The sequence below is a fragment of the Rhinatrema bivittatum genome, chromosome 9, assembly GCF_901001135.1.
Source record: "Rhinatrema bivittatum chromosome 9, aRhiBiv1.1, whole genome shotgun sequence".
In the NCBI taxonomy this organism is placed as follows: Eukaryota; Metazoa; Chordata; class Amphibia; order Gymnophiona; family Rhinatrematidae; genus Rhinatrema; species Rhinatrema bivittatum.
In genome coordinates this window covers 171,618,628-171,635,259 of record NC_042623.1, presented here as the reverse complement: position 1 = coordinate 171,635,259, position 16,632 = coordinate 171,618,628, and the positions used below count along the sequence as shown (strand labels likewise).

At 43.8% G+C, this 16,632-nt stretch overlaps 1 long non-coding RNA gene across 2 annotated transcripts in view; it reads left to right on the top strand.

Moving 5' to 3' along the window:
* Positions 1–16,632, top strand: part of LOC115099494 — an 87,103-nt gene that overhangs the window by 55,548 nt on the left and 14,923 nt on the right. The window lies entirely within an intron of this gene.

The window sequence follows — 16,632 nt, the reverse complement described above, 5'->3', positions numbered from 1 at the left end:
GGGGGCATTTTATCCCATTCAGTATCCTTATGGACAGAATCTCTCTGCCTATACCATAAGACACAGGAGCAAGACACCAAGGAACTAGGAACACCAGGACAAGACGGCTCAGGAGCACAGGACACCAGTCCACCTGCAGGCCAGTCCTCGCTCGGGAAAGACATCATCCGAGGTACCACAGGCCTGACAGGAACAGAAGGCTCAGGAGCAGGACACCAAGAAACCAGGAACATCAGGAAGTGGACGATCAAGATGAGACACCAGGACACCTGGATGGGGACCTCAGGCAATGAAGACTTGACATGATGAGACGAGATGAGAAGTCGAGACAAGGAGCTCTATGGAGAAGACAGAAGACTTGATGGAGCTCTGGCAGGTAGGAGCCTCCAGAGTGAAGTAACTCTGATGCAAGGCAAGGAACAAAGACAAGACCAGCCCTTTTATAGGGCTGAACAGGAAATCAGTCCATAGGTGGAGCCCAGGACATATCCGGCTGTGGGCCCTTTAAATATTGAAGAGAGGCACAGCCGCGCACCTAGGAGGAAGACAGGAAGCTGTGCAGGACCGCGGACAGCGGTCCTGCCCCGACGTCTGTACGCAGGAAGCAGGGCTGGGCCTGAACACAGGCCACGATGACGGCAGCAGCTCCAGCCGCTGCAGGAGGCCCCAGGGGAAGCTCCAGCTGCCAGGCAAGACCGGGGCTTGTGGCCTCCAGCCACGAAGATGGAGAACACGTCGGCGGCGGCTTCGGCCGCGAAGAAGGCAGGGCGAAGTCAGCAGCTCCTGCCGTGGCGAAGAGAGACCTGATGGGCGGCCTCCGGGCCGCAGGGGAATGGCAAGTCTGTGGCTCCGGCTGCGCTGAAGGCCTGACTCTGGCGGCATCCATGCCGCGTCGGGCAGCAGAAGCATGAAGGGAAGGTGAGAGCCTGCTCGCGGGGAGATCCGTGGGCAGAGTCCATAACAGTGAGTTTGATTCCCTTGCTGCCCACTTGAAGTTCTGTCCATCCCAGGATCTAAACAGAGATTCCAGTCTCCCCCCCCCCCCAAAAAAAAATAAGAGGGTGTGATGAAAATCCCTCCACAACACCCAGCAAGAAAGAATAAAATTCTTTTTGACAAATATTAGAACCATATACACTGGCCAACACAAATTGTTCCCCGGTCAAAGAGCACTCCAAGAGCATAAATCTGCCCTCCGGGTCCTTTAACACCTTATGCACCCCCAGAGGCAATGACTTGGTATAAGGACACAGACCCCTCTGTGTTTGAAATTGAAGAGGCATATTCAGCATGGCCCACCCAATCCCTCACCAATTTAGAGTGTTCCACATCGGAGAGATTAGTGTCCTGAAGAAGTGCACCTTTCACCAGGGACACTATTCCTCTAATATTGAAAGAAATCATATTAAAAGAAGAATTAGCCATGATTTACATTCAACCATATAATACAGCTCCGCTCGTATTAGAACAAATGACTTTTGTGTCTGTCTGGTGTTTTTTTAATAAACCCTACTGTATCCAGCTCAACACGGTTTTCGAAAACACTACAGCACTGAGACTCTGCTCCTCTCTCTAACAGATAACATTCTAAGAGGCTTTGATAGTGGTAAACACTATATTCTACTAATCCTTGACCTATCAGCAGCCTTTGACACAGTTAACCATAAAATACTACTAAATAGACTGGAAGAAATCGGATTACATGGCCTAACATTAAAATGGTTCAATTCATATCTAGAAAACAGGTTTTTCCAAGTTCAGATCAACAACACATTATCAGAAAAAATTAATCTCAAAACAGGAGTTCCACAGGGATCAGTTCTATCTGCGACCCTTTTTAACATATACATGCTGCCATTATGCCACTTACTTGCAAGGCTAGGAATTATACACTACATCTATGCCGACGATATTCAGCTAATTCTACCCATAGAGGACACTCTAGAGAAAACATTAAACCTAGCCAACATGTACCTAAGCATTACAAAACAACTACTGACACAAATGGAACTTGTAATTAATATTGAGAAAACAGAATTTCTACACTTAGAAAGAAAAAATTCTGAAATCAGTCAAACCTCAATAATACTCAAAGACAACCAAAGAATTGAACTAGTGGAGAAAGTACGTAACCTGGGGATAATAATAGACCCTGAAATCAATCTGAAACAACACATATCACTAAAAGTAAAGGAAGGTTATGCAAAACTCATGATACTCAGAAAACGTAAACCACTACTAAATCAAAATGACTTCCGAACAATACTACAAGCACTAATTTTCTCCAGCACAAATTACTGCAATGCCCTTATGTTAGGACTACCTAATACAACACTAAGACCACTGCAAATACTTCAGAACACAGCAGCTAGAATACTCACTGGAAAAAGAAGAAGGGACCATATAACTGAAACCCTAGCAGAGTTACATTGGCTACCAATTGAACAAAGAATTAAATACAAAACCCTATGTATCATTCACAAACTAATTTATGATGAGAAATCAGATTGGTTAAACACAGCATTACGGGTACACACTCCACACAGGAACCTCCGATCAGCAAATAAAGCACTCCTAACCATTCCATCAGTTAAAACAGCAAGACTGACCCAAGTGAGGGAAAGAGCCCTATCACTAGCAGGACCCATAATCTGGAACACAATGCCTCCAGAGATCAGACTGCAAAGTGATCTCAAGACATTTAAGAAAAGTTTAAAAACATGGCTTTTTAAACAAGCATTTTACAAAGAGACAGGAGAATGGAGAGAAATATTTCAGGAAAAGACAGAAAGGCACCAACACACAGTCCTTAGGACTGTATAGTAGATTAGTCTATGAATGCTACACCACAATAAAGCATAACTATAATACCATGTGTGATAAAACTACCGGTGTAAGTACCTTGGTTATGAACTACTTCACTAAATGACTACGTCTAATGATATATTGTAACCGAACCTTTGACGGCACCTGTTAGAATGTACTATAGTACACTTTTACCTACATTAAATATGTGCCTACATGTAAACCGTTGTGATGGTATTTAACTTAGCAATGGTATAGAAAAGTTTTTAAATAAATAAATAAAATAAATTTCAGCTTTCCCCTAGAAAACACCACTCACCCAAAGAAATCCCCCCAACTTCTCCCTTCAAACTTTAGGGGCAGCAACACCCAGGCCTCCATTGTCTAATGACCCAGTGAATACTAGCCCCACACCCCACTCATGAACCAATTACTCCATAAAGCTATCATTTATTTGATCTAGGAACTTTAACTCCTAGCATGTCTTGATGATACATTTATCCAGTCAATATTGAGGTAATTGAAATCTCCCATTATTACTGTACTACCAATTTGGTTAGAACCATCATCTCATCTACACGTTAAGACTCCAGAACTCAGCCTGCCTCTGGGGATGTGCATGTGGAACAGGGAACATTTCAGAGAATGCTACCCTGGAGGTTCTGTATTTCAGCTTTCTACCTAAGAGCTTAAATTTGACTTCCAGAATCTCACACATTTTCCTTTGTCGGTGCCCTCATGTACCATGACAGCCGGCTTGTCCCCAGCACTGTCTGAAATCTTATCTTATCTAGGTCCACCACCTTCGCACCAAGCAGGCATGTTTTCAGGCGATCCTCACGCCTACCAGCTACCCAGCTATCTACATTTCTAATAATCGAATCACCAACTATGATGGTCGATCTAACCTTTCCCTCCTAGGCAGTAGCTCTGGGAGACATATCCTCAGTGCAAGACAATGCATCACCTGAAGAGCAGGTCCTTGCTACAAGTTCACGTCGTGCTGCACCAGGTTGAAGCTCTCCGACCAAAAGATCTTCCTCTTTCAAGGCAGCACCAAGGCTGCCAAATTTCAGTTGGGACTTGAGTTTATAGATGAGACCCCGAAGGTCTCATCTATAAACCTCTCTGTTTGCTTCTGCTCCTCCAGGTCTGCTCCTCCAGGTCTGCCACTCAAGGCTTCAGAGATCAGACTCGTTCTCTGAGAGCCAGGAGCTCTTTGCACCTGATGCACAAATACAACTTCATTTAGGCAGGTAAAAAATCATACATGAGACATTCAATGTAGAAAACTGGAAGGTCCCCTTCTTGCTGCTGGATTGCTGCATTCATCTTAATTTTGTTGAGGTCTTAAGTTTAGATTGCTAAGGGAGAAGGAATGTGTAAAAAAGAGTCCTTTAAATTTATTGGCATATTCACTATTAATCTGGTAGTGACCTGCAACGGGATAATTAAACTCTTTATAAGGCCAGGGGCAATTCTGTGCTTTAAATAATAGGCTGATTGATTTTTAATGTGAAAGCCTATAAATCAAAGAATGAGCTATGGGTGGATGGGAGAGGCGTGGGAGGGAAAGACAAACACACACAAACTCTAAGCTTTTTTCTACCTTTTGGCTTGCTTTTTTAACAAACACCCACACATGTGAAAGAATATACCCCAATAGTTTACCTTCCCCAAAACTTTTAAAGTTCTCTTCCAGCAACTTGTCCAAACCTTTTTTAAACCCAGCTATGTTAACTGTCTTTATCACATCCTCCAGCAATGAATTCCAGAACTGTGCATTGAGTGAAAAAATATTTTCTCTGATTTGTCATAATCTTTGCATTTTTTGAAAGAGTAAATAACCAATTCACATTTACCTGTTCTATTCCACTCATAATTTTATAGATCTCTATCATATCCCCTCTCAGCCGTCTCTTCTCCAAGCTGTTTTATTCTCCATTCCTTTCTTAATTTCTAACATTCTATTTGCATTTTTGTTGGTTTCATGGATTGTCCTCTTGTTATATCAAAATTTAAAAGGGTAAATAACCATCCTTTACATACCCATTCCATCCCATTCATGATTTTATAAACTTTTATTATGTTCTCTGTCAGCTGTCTCTTTTCCAAGCTAAAGAGCCCTAGCTTGCATAGCTTTCCATCATAGGACATCTGTTCCATCCCCCTTATCATTTTTGTTTTGCTCTTCTGCACCTTTTCTAGTTCTGCTGTCTTTCTTGAGATGGGGTGACCAGAAGTTGCACCATGGCTTAATACAGAGGCAATGTGATATTTTCCATTTTATTTTCCATTCCTTTTCAGATTTGCTTTTCTGACCGCTGCTGTGCACAGAGTCGAGGATTTCAAATATTGTTCATAAGGACCTTGGTCTTTTTGCTGGGTAGTGACTCCGATACAGAACCCAGCATCATATACCTGTAGTTGGGATTATTTTCCCTTTGTGCATTACTTTGTATATTAAATTTCATCTACCATTCGGTTGCCCAATCTCCTCATTTCACAAGGTCCTTCTGCAGTTCCTTGCAATCCACTGTTTTTTGTTTTTTTTTAACAATTTTGAATAATTTTGTGTCATTTGCAAATTTGATCACCTTACTGATTGTTCCCTTTAAATGTTAAACAGCACAGGTCCTGGGACAGATCCCTGTGGTACTCCACTAACAACCTTTCTCCATTTAGAAAACTGACCATTTAATCCTACCCTCTGTTTCCGGTCTTTTAACCAGTTACCAATTCACAATAGAACACTGCCTCCTAGCCCATGACTTTGTAATTTGTAAGAAATGAGACTCCATGAGAAGAGTAGTGTGGAAGAGTAGCCTAGTGATTAGAGCAGCAGGCTGTGATCCTGAGAAACCAGGGTTTAAATCCTGCTGCCATTCGTTGTAACCTTGAGCAAATCACAAAAGGGCCTGATTTTTCCAGGCATTTTCCCTTAGACACAGAATGGGAGAAATGCCTTAGTGACTCCAGGCCCTTAGATTTTAAGCGCTCTGGGGGTTAAGGAAATACTGACAGTTCCTGAATGTAATCTGCTTTGAAGTGCCTGAAAAGCAGAATAACAAGATTTTAATAAACTGTTCTCTCTATTCCTCATGGGGGAGAGGTGTGCATATGGGGAACAAACACATGTGCACATCTCCCCAAACACCAGAGTGAACACAGCAGGGGTGTCACTTGGGAGATAAAGGCCCTAAATTATAGAATAATAACTTTTGGTTAAAATTCTAAAGATACATGGTGGTGGTGGTATTGTCAGCTCTGTGCATGCCAGCATATCAGATATAGGAATGAGAAAACACGAGTGACATGAGGTGGAAGCTCGTGGATCGTTCTCCGTTATAATATATATTACAGTAGTATGTGAAATTGTTAGAGTCCTAAAAATCATTTACTAAAAGAAAATAGTGAGGAAGCTTGGTCATCTTAACCTGGCAGGAACTCTGACAGTTCAAAGTGGCTTTTATAAGACAAAATGTTATTTTCATGTGTTTTCTGATCTCTTGTGTGCGCAGAACTTCCCTGCTAAATAGGAGGCATTGCTAACTGTGAGAATGGAGTCATTTCTGTGAATTGTTTTTTTAGAAGTATCCTCTAAACCAGTGGTCTCCAACCCTGTCCTGGGGGCCCACCAGCCAGTTGGGTTTTCAGGACATTCGCAATGAATATGCATGAGAGAAAATTTGCATGTTATGGAGGCAGTGCATGCAAATTTTCTCTCATGCATATTCATTGCAAATGTCTTGAAAATCCGACTGGCTGGTGGGCTCCCAGGACAGGGTTGGGGACCACTGCTCTAAACTACTCTTTTTAAGGTCAATTTTAAAAGAAGCTTGTGTGAACTCACATGCGTGCTTATGTAAGAGGGTATAGAATTTTAAATGGGGCACCAAAGAATGCGCAAACTTTGGAAAATGCGTGTGACAGCATGCAAATTTGTGTGTGCGTAACCTGCGTTCAGAACACATGTCGCATGCACATTTGTGTGTGCAGATATCGTACATGCTCGAGCGACACTCCACTTCCGGATCTGCAGGGGCGTACTACTGAAATATTCCTCATTTGGCCTGGCAGCCTAATTTTATCACCAGGGACATCTAATGCCTGGCGTCTCTAGTGGTGGCTGAGGAGGCGAACCTCTTTTATGTGCCTGCAGAGTGCAGGAACCTCAGGCTCAACAAACTGGTGCGGATGCAGCTTTGCACCACCTTCAGTCATGGGATATCCTAGCCACGTGAGATAAGTATAATGGGGTTGATGTTGGGGTGAGGGGAAGGCTGTGCAGTGGGTGGACTTCAGTGCGGTACAGCTACTCACATCTGAATGAGTAACTAGAAGTATTAACGTTTTATTTCTTTATTTTAAAATATTCATTACCCACCCCACCTAATACCAGTACATTGCCAGCAACCATGCACGCCATCATATTTGGTCATCCTATAGATCAGCGATTCTCAACCAGTGTATCGCCATAACTGGCATGTCTGTTGCAGCTCCCGCTGTCCCACTGCCCTGGTTGTACTTCCCTTCTCCCTTTTTCCAGCCCCTGCGGGCCAATGGGAAGCCTTCTTTCTTCCTGCCCCCACTGCCCAATGGGAAACCTCCTTCATTCTTCCTGCCCCTGCACAGGCCAATCGGAAGCCTCCTCCCTTCTTCCTGCCAGTGGGAGTAGGAAGAAGGGAGGAAGCCTCTGATTGGACGGTGAGGCAGGAAGAAGGGGCATCTCATAGCCCAGGGGTGGGAGGAATGGCAGTGTCGGACCCCAATGAAGAAAGGCTGCCATGAAAGCTCATCCCTGTGGTGGTGAAGAGGAAACCTGACCCCGACCAAGCAAGACCGCCACAGGATCCCATCCCCGTGGCGGTGAAAAAGAAGGCCCATCAAGTAAAGCCGCAGCAGAACTGGAGCCCCTCCCTGCAGCAAAGGGAGAAGAGGTTTGGTGGTGAGAGATTGGTTATGTGGGTGTAAATGGGTGCCTGGGTGAGAGCTTGTGTGCATAGGTGTGAATGGGTGCCTGGGTTGAGAGCTGGTGTGAAAGGGTGCAAGAGCATTTGTGTGTGATTGAGAGCTTGTATATACGAACATAAGAACATGAGAAATTGCCATGCTGGGTCAGACCAAGGGTCCATCAAACCCAGCATCCTGTTTCCAACAGAGGCCAAACCAGGCCACAAGAACCTGGCAAGAACCCAAACACCAAGAAGATCCCATGCCACTGATGCCAGCAATTAGTGTAGCTGGTTTTAAGAAAGGTTTGGATAAGTTCTTGGAGGAGAAGTCCATTAACTGCTATTAATCAAGTTGACTTGGAGAATAGCCACTGCTATTGCTGGCATCAGTGGCATGGGATCTTCTTGGTGTTTGGGTTCTTGCCAGGTTCTTATGGCCTGGTTTGGCCTCTGTTGGAAACAGGATGCTGGGTTTGATGGACCCTTGGTCTGACCACATCCTCTGGCATAAAATTACAGAGCTTAATTGTGCGTTAAGTGAAAAAGAATTTTCTTCGATTAGTCTTAAATGTGCTACTTGCTAACTTGCCCCCTAGTCTTTCTTTTTTCTGAAAGTATAAATAACCGATTCACATCTGCTCGTTCAAGACCTCTCATGATTTTAAAGACCTCTATCATATCCCCCTCAGTCGTCTCTTCTCCGAGGTGAACAGACCTAACCTTTCAGTCTTTCCTCACAGGGGAGCTGTTCCATCCCCTTTATCATTTTTGTTACCCTTCTCTGTACCTTCTTCATCGCAACTATATCTTTTTGAGATGCGGCGACCAGAATTGTATACAATATTCAAGATGCAGTCTCACCATGGAGCGATACAGAGGCATTATGACATTTTCCGTATATTAACCATTCCCTTCCTAATAATTCCTATTATTCTGTTTGCTTTTTTGACTGATGCAGCACACTGAGCCGACGATTTCAAAGTATTATCCACTATGATGCCTAGATCTTTTTCCTTGGTGGTAGCTCCTAATATGGATCCTAACATTGTGTAACTACAGCAAGGGTTATTTCTCCCTATATGCAACACCTTGCACTTGCCCACATTAAATTCCATCTGCCATTTGGATGCCCAATCTTCCAGTCTCGCAAGGTCCTCCTGTAATATATAACAATCCGCTTGTGATTTAACTACTCTAAATAATTTTGTATCATCCGCAAATTTGATAACCTCATTCGTCGTATTCCTTTCCAGATCATTTATAAATATATTGAAAAGCACCGGTCCAAGTACAGATCCGTGAGGCACTCCAATGTTTACCCTTTTCCACTGATAAAATTGACCATTTAATCTTACTCTCTGTTTCCTGTCTTTTAACCAGTTTGTAATCCACGAAAGGACATGAGGGTCTTTGTCAAATGCCTTCTGAAAATCCAAATACATTGGCCTGCAAGGGAAAGGAGTAGGAGAGTTGCTGGAGAGGATAAGTAAAGGTGGTTTTTTAAGTTTATTTTTCTTGATTGACCGCAATTTAAATTATTGGGTATTATGCGATGTCTTCTGTTTTGAAATATTTTATTGCTATTTGGACATGTTTTAATAATTTCTATGATTTTTAATTGTTGGATGTTATTCTGTTCAGCAGCTGTTTTGTAATATTTGTTAGTATAGTTTTACAGTTATTTCTATGTGGGGATCTATAGCATCTAGGCTTGTTTTGTTTTCCTAATAGAAAATGTATTAGTGTTTAGGGCCTGGTTTAATAATTGTATTTCTTAGATATGATTGTTACTGTTTGAGTGTGCTCCATAATACAGGTGTGTGCATTATTGCAGATCTTTGGACTATGTTAGGTGCTATATTTCTCTTTCCATTTCTCCAGGTTTGCACTGCTTGCAGAGTGGCTTTTTTGATTTTCCATTCCAGTTTGTGTCTCCATATTTATAATTTGTGGTCTTTATGTACTTGGTGAAAGTCAGTTCTGGGTGTGTGACCGAGGTGAGGTATTTTACTAGCATGTAGGCATTTGTATCAATCCTATTTGTTGTGTTTTTCATATAAATGCTAGCTTATGTTTTAGGGCAGTGCATTTACTCCTGAGGAATTTCTGTGCAAAAAAAACAATTTAAAAATTCTGCAAAATTCTGGGATAAAGTAATTTGGCAGTCATGTGAGTTATTTCTGTGCAAAATTTTCCATATGATGTTGGTCAAAATAACACAATATAATCATTGTCATTGAGTAATCATTTAAATGCAATACATAATATGCCCTCACTAATATACGAAAATTTTAGCGGCTATGGAAATGAGTCAATGTCTGGGTGACCAATACCTTTTGATTAGCTTTGACGCAGAGAAAGCGTTTGACAGAGTGGCGTGGCAGTATCTTTTTCATATATTACGAGTCATGGAGTTTGATGGTTTGTTCTATGACACCATACAGCTTCTATATAGTGATCTCACTGCTGTTATCATTGCTAATAATTCCCAGTCTGAGGTATTTTCTATTTCCCATGGCACCAGGCAAGGCTACCCCCTATCCCCTTTATTGTTTCTGTTGCAGTTGGAGCCTTTACTACTGTCTATTTTACACACTCTGGCAGTAAGGGGCATTAGAATGCAATCTGAATGTTATGAATCTGTGTTGTGAGCTCCTGGATGGAGGAGGAGTTAGCAATCTGTTATGGATCTTGCTGACCGGAGTAAGCAATCTGTTATAATCTGCTATCTGATGGGTGGAGCAATCAGATAGGAGTAGCAGTCTGTTGGAAATCTGGGAGAAAGCTGGGAGGAGCAATCTGTAAGAATGGCTCCTAAGAAGGAGGAATCAGTGATCTTGTAGTGTCTCAGATATCGTCTTGCTAAGGAGCAGCAATCTGAGATAGTTGTGGGTGAATCCCTGGGCCGGTGGCAGATGACCACGCCCCTGGGAGGATATCCCGAGAGGGACCACCAGCTAGGCTTGAGTATGGCGACAGACACACATTAGTTCTTTTATTAAACAGGGTTTTGAAACCACCAGAGGTGGCAGTAGTGAGTTGATATGCCCGGCGGGGCTGTAGTCCCTCAGGTACTGGAACCGTGATCCAGGATGGCTGAGCTGTTGAGAAACTGTAGGAAAGTGAGTAGGCAGGGTAGACAAAGTTCATGAACAGCACTAGATGACAAAACTCACATAAGGTCTCATGGAGGCTCAGGAGCTGGAAAGGTTTAGGCCCTCGAGGAGCGAGTACCTGGTTCCAGGGAAAGCTCTGAGAGCATGATGGTAACTCCCAATTGTTTGTAGCAGCGATAGCTTCCAGGCAGTAAAGAATCTTCAGAGAGTCTAGGAACATAGGCCCTCGAGGAGCGAGTACCGGTTCCTATCTGTAATCTGAAAGTAAAGAAAAGAGCGAGGCCCCCGAGGAGCGGGTACCTCTGGTAAGTCAGAGGAGGCAGAGTAGCTTGGAGGAATCCTAACCGGAACCGAATCCTCTCCTTAGAGCGAAACCCCCGAGGAGGCAGAGTAGCTTGGAGGAATCCTAACCGGAACTGAATCCTCTCCTTGCTAACTCAGTTAGATAGTGAATTAGAGACCTTTAAATATTGGAAGCGGATGATGTCATTTCAGGGGGATGCCCCTGAGGTTCGCGCCCTTGCTGGTACTTCAATCAGAGCGCACACCCTAGGTCATCAGGCAACATGGCGGATCAGCAACGTCGAGCCGGTCTGAGGATGCCGGAGGGAGACGGCATGGAGACGCCACGGCAGCCAGCCGTCCATCAGACCTGGAGGGAGTCGCCACAGAGGTAAAGAGGGTGGAATGAGGGCGTCAAGCAGCGATGGTCGCAACACTCAAATATTTAAATACGCGGCTTTTGCCGATGATATTCTGTTTTTCCTAACCAATCCTCATAACTCCCTGCTGCCTCTCATGCAACTCCTTTTGGAGTTTGGCTGGTTTGCGGGCCTCCGGCTCAACCTTAAGTCCGAGGCCTTGGCATTCCAGGTACTCTTCAGGAGCATTGGCCGGGGGTATTCCCATTGCACTGGGCAAATGGCTCGTTCAGATATTTGGGGGTCATTATTCCATACTCTCCGAGTAATTTATATGCCTTTAATGTTAGCCCTTTACTTCAATATACCATAGATAAATTTCGCACTTGGAAGAATTTGCCTCTCTCCTTGGGGGGGCCGTCTTAATTTATTTAAGATGTTGTTACCCAAGTGGTTATTCCTCTTACAAAATTTACTACTCTCCCTCCGACGGCCTGATCTCCTATCCTTGGATAAAGAATTATGGGTATTTCTTTGGAAAGGCGGTAAAGCCAGAATACCCTTGGCCAGCCTAAGGGAGCGTGGGGGGATTGGCTTGGGAGCCCCAGATCTACGATTATACAATCTAGCAGGCAATCTTCGTATCATAAGGGATTGGCTGCTGGGGCAGTCTAGCGATGTCCATGTTTTGGCTCTGGTGGCCCCTAAGGCGCTCTCCTATGTTATCCAGGCTTCGACCCAGGCTCTTCCCCGCTTTTTGATTCACTCCCCTTCCATTCAGCCGATACGATCTACCTGGCGTGCAACCACTAAGATACTGAAAATACCTCGGCTGTGCGTGTATTTGCTGCCAATTCAGGGGAATAGTGACTTTAGTCCTGGATCCCAGATGGCAGGGTTTCATCAATGGAGATCTAAAGGCAATACTCAATTGGGCCATTTACTTAATAGTGATGGACAACTGTTGCCATTTCATGAATTGCGTTCCCTGTATCAATTGAATTCGGCTGTTATCTCCAGCTTCAGCACTATTTCCAGTCCTTGCCCTTGGAATCTCGATCCTCTGCGGTCTTTCATTTCTTGAACAGCGTGCTGAGGTTCGATAGTCAACGGGCTCCATCCCTGTCCCACTATTATAAACGGCTTAAAATCCTCACCCGACAGGAGCCGTATACTGCTCTGACTGAACGCTGGAATAGGGATGGAGTGTTTGTTCTTACAGTACCTATCTTACGGGCATGCTTTGGACGAGTATCTCAAATCACAGTGGGTATGTATTATTGCGAAATGCAATAATACATTTTTATGATGGGCGTATGTATCAGCACAGATTGCTTACCATTCCGGACTTTCAGAGTCCGCCCTCTGTGGTAAATGCCACCGCACTATTGGAACTCTATCCCACTCTTTTTGGGCCTGCCCTCTCATACGCAGTTATTGGGGTCGTACTGGGAATTTCTCTTCCCATTACACCTTTGCTTTTTCTTCTTGGCCACTTTCCCCTTATCTCACTGAGAAAGGGCTTTCATCTCTTTATTCATAAAGCAAGCCTCGTGGGGAGAAAAGTGATATTCATCAACTGGCGGGCTTCTATCAGCCCCTCATTTTGGACTTGGCGTAACCATTTGCATCATTTGCTGCGCCTGGAGGATTTGAGTTCCCGTGCCTCACCTCAGCTTCACCGACGATTTCTGCTGATCTGGGACCCTTCCTTACAATCTCTACCACATCGCTCACGAAGTCTGACCATCAATGACTGACCTACGCTGGATATAGGGGGACGTTTTGTTCGTACATCTGTATTACCACTGCATACCACTGCATGGAATGACTACTAGCATGGTTTCTTTCCTGCTTTTTGTCTGCCTCGGAAGGGGGGGGAGGGAATGGGGGTGGGTGGGCAGGCGTTCAGTGATAACTTTGACAGTGTTTGTTATCTTGGTCCGGTTAGGGTTCAGAATCCAACCCTTCCGCGCCACTATCCTTTCATGTATTGTTATATGTAAACTCAATAAAAATTGTTTACACTAAATGCAATACAGAAAAAACGTTACTACTCAGATACAGAATTTTAAATTTTTTTTAATACAGAATAGCCTCAGAAGTATTATAAAAAGTACATTATAAGGCCAGCCTCGCCCCATCCAAGGTTTCAATTCCACCACTGCTCTATCACGCATTCTCTCCCCCCTCACACCTTCGCCCCAGCTCTTGCTTCTAGACCCAACCTTAACCCCTTCACTAGATTCAACCCCTCTGTTCCCATCCCACATTCACCACCCTTCCCCCACCTCTCTTCCTCCATCCCATACTCATTACCCTCACCAGCTCTCTTATCTGCTCTCTCATTACTGTGGTTCATGATCCCACGTAGCTCGCTCGCCCTCCACTCCCACTACAGGTTCAACAGCCACCCGTCAGCTCTCTCTCTCTCTCTCTCCCCCATCCATAGGCTCAATACCCACTTCAGGCTCACTCCCTCAGCTCTGCCTTCTTTCATGATGTCAGATGTGCTGCCTCTTCAAACCTGCAGGCTGTCTCAGGCAGTAATGGAGGAGAGGCTCTGGAATAATTGAACAAATCAAAAAGAGAGGAGCAGCTGTTCAGGACATGGCTGCCAGCGCCTGCAGCTGTCAGTATCAGGGCCTGCATTGGCCAGAGCAAGTTGGGCCATGGAGGGAGGTGGTGTGGAAAAGGCCAGAGAAGCACCTAAGCTGCCAGCAGCCTGATCGGCTGCTGCCATGGAGGGGATTACCTGCACTGCAGAAGTGCAGCCACAGCAGAGGAAAAGAAAACAGCAGTGTTGGAATGAAGGAGACACCGTCATTCTCTTCCGGCTCATGACTGCTGATGCTCATCTGACTTAAGTCTGTGTGCAGTATATAAAAATCTTCACAGTTGGTGGATTCTGCATAAACTTTGTATTTTTCAGTTGTGCAGCATTCCCCATGGAGCATGGATTGTCTGAATTGGGGTGAGAAAGTTATTGTGTTGTGGTAGAAAGTAGGCTGGAGAGAAACCTATGGAAGACAGATAAAAAAGGGAGATAGAGCTGAAAATCTCCATAGAGCTTCCTTGCTAAACAGGATGTGTACTACGTGAGGGAACAGGGTTGATTTCTATGAATTATTTTGCTATAACTATCCTCTGACTAACTATGTTATTCTGTTCTGTTTTTGTTGGGTGACACAGGCCTTGACAAATTTTCTTTTGATCTAGAAGTCAGCTCAAAAACTTAGGAGCCAGCAGCTAAGAGCTCTTTCAATCTCCCCATTATCCCTACTGAAGTTGAGAGGTTTGGGGGAGGGAGAGACTAAGTGAGCTGTCAGGCACTAGCTCCCACGTTTTTCAGGTTGATCCTCCAATGTCTGCTGCTGCTCCTTTAGGGTCTGATTTACTAAATCTGTTTTTTCATTCTCTGTCTATAAGGAAAAAAGCTTGGCAACTCAGACCATTCCCCCACCAGAAGCATGCAGCAATGTGCCCGGGTCCAAACTAGTCTCCTCTCTCTGTTCTCCCACCTGGTACCCATCACTTCCTCTCTTTCAATCCCCCCAACCTGTCCTCACCCAATCTTTTTTTTATCCTACCACCCTGTCCCCAACAAAGGAACATAAGATATTCCATGTGGGGTCAGACCTAGATCCTTTGAGCCCACATCTTGTCTCCAACAATGGTCAGTTCGGGTCACAAATACCCAGGTCAGTCCCAGGGATAAACAATGGATTTCCCATGTCTCCTTGGCTAATTACTGTTTATGGTCTTTTCCTCTAGGAATCTGTCCAAACCTCTTTTAAACCTCACTATGCTAGTCACTTTGACCACAGCCTCTGGCAGCAGATTCCATAGCTTGATTGCATTCAGAGTGAAAATGAACTTTTTACTATTTGTTTGAAATCTTCTGGTTGTTAGTTTTCCTGGCATGCCCTCTAGTCCTAGTACTGCTCTTGCCTCTTTTCCAAGCCGAAGAGCCTTCACCTGTGTAACCTTTCTTCATAAGGGAACCGTTCCATCCCCTTTATCATTTTTGGTACCTTTCTCTGTACCTTGTCTGGCATGCCTTTTTTTTGAGATGAGGCACCAAAACTGCACACCATACTCGAGGGATCAGTCTCCCACTTTTTCAGTCTTCTTACCTTGTCTCCAGTCTCTCTCTCTCTCTCTGTTTCTCTCACAGGGAGCATTTCAGTCTCACTTTTTTTTTTTTTATTTAGTGAGGTTAGAGTGTTTCTTTAAATATAATATTCTTCTTTGGAAAGAGAAAATCATGCATGGGGCAAAAGCATAGTTATGAGATCAAACCATTATGAAGCAAGATGAGAGCAATAACTTCTACAGAAGGCTCTGCCAGTTCATCTTTGCTTCGAAGTTATATGTCTCCCTGTTAAAAGGAGAGTGAAGTATGAGTTTTAGGGCTGCCCATCCACTCCAATTCTCATTTTTTATTTATGGATTGTTAATGGAGAAGAGGCTCGATTTCTTGCAACTTTATGGAAGTAGATAAAGTAGCCCCTATCTTCAATTAAACTCCATCTATTAACTCACCCCAATGCAAGAAACAGCCCTGCCCTTGTGACTTCAGATCGTATGGAGGTCTGTGTTGACTAGATTGTAAGCTCTGTCGAGCAGGGGCTGTCTCTTAAGTATATCACTGCGTAATATTACATATAAAAGTGCTTGTATCTGTAGCCTACTTTGCGTTCTTTTGTCAAGGCTCAGATGCAACATTCTTCCTTGAAAACAAATTTTTTTTCTTAGTTTGCTCTAATAAAATTAGCATTTGTTAAAGCTTTGAATTATCTGTAAATTCACACTGTTAAGTTTTGTTTAGTCTTTAAAATTTTTCTTAGACACAAGTTTCATCTTTGTTCTTATCTGCTGAAATACATTGGGTTTAAAAACAATATTAAAATTTTAGCGCTCGCTTCAAAATGGAAGGATTTGTGTAAGGAAATAAGTACATTTATTGATGGAGGGGGGGTGAAGTGTTACAGCAGCACGCTGGCCATTCGCTGCTAAAATTAAGAAACTGGAAGCTGAACTAAATACCTAGGAGAAGATTCTGTAAGTACAGACTGACTTTAGGATGGTATTCTTTTACGCAGGTATAGGGTT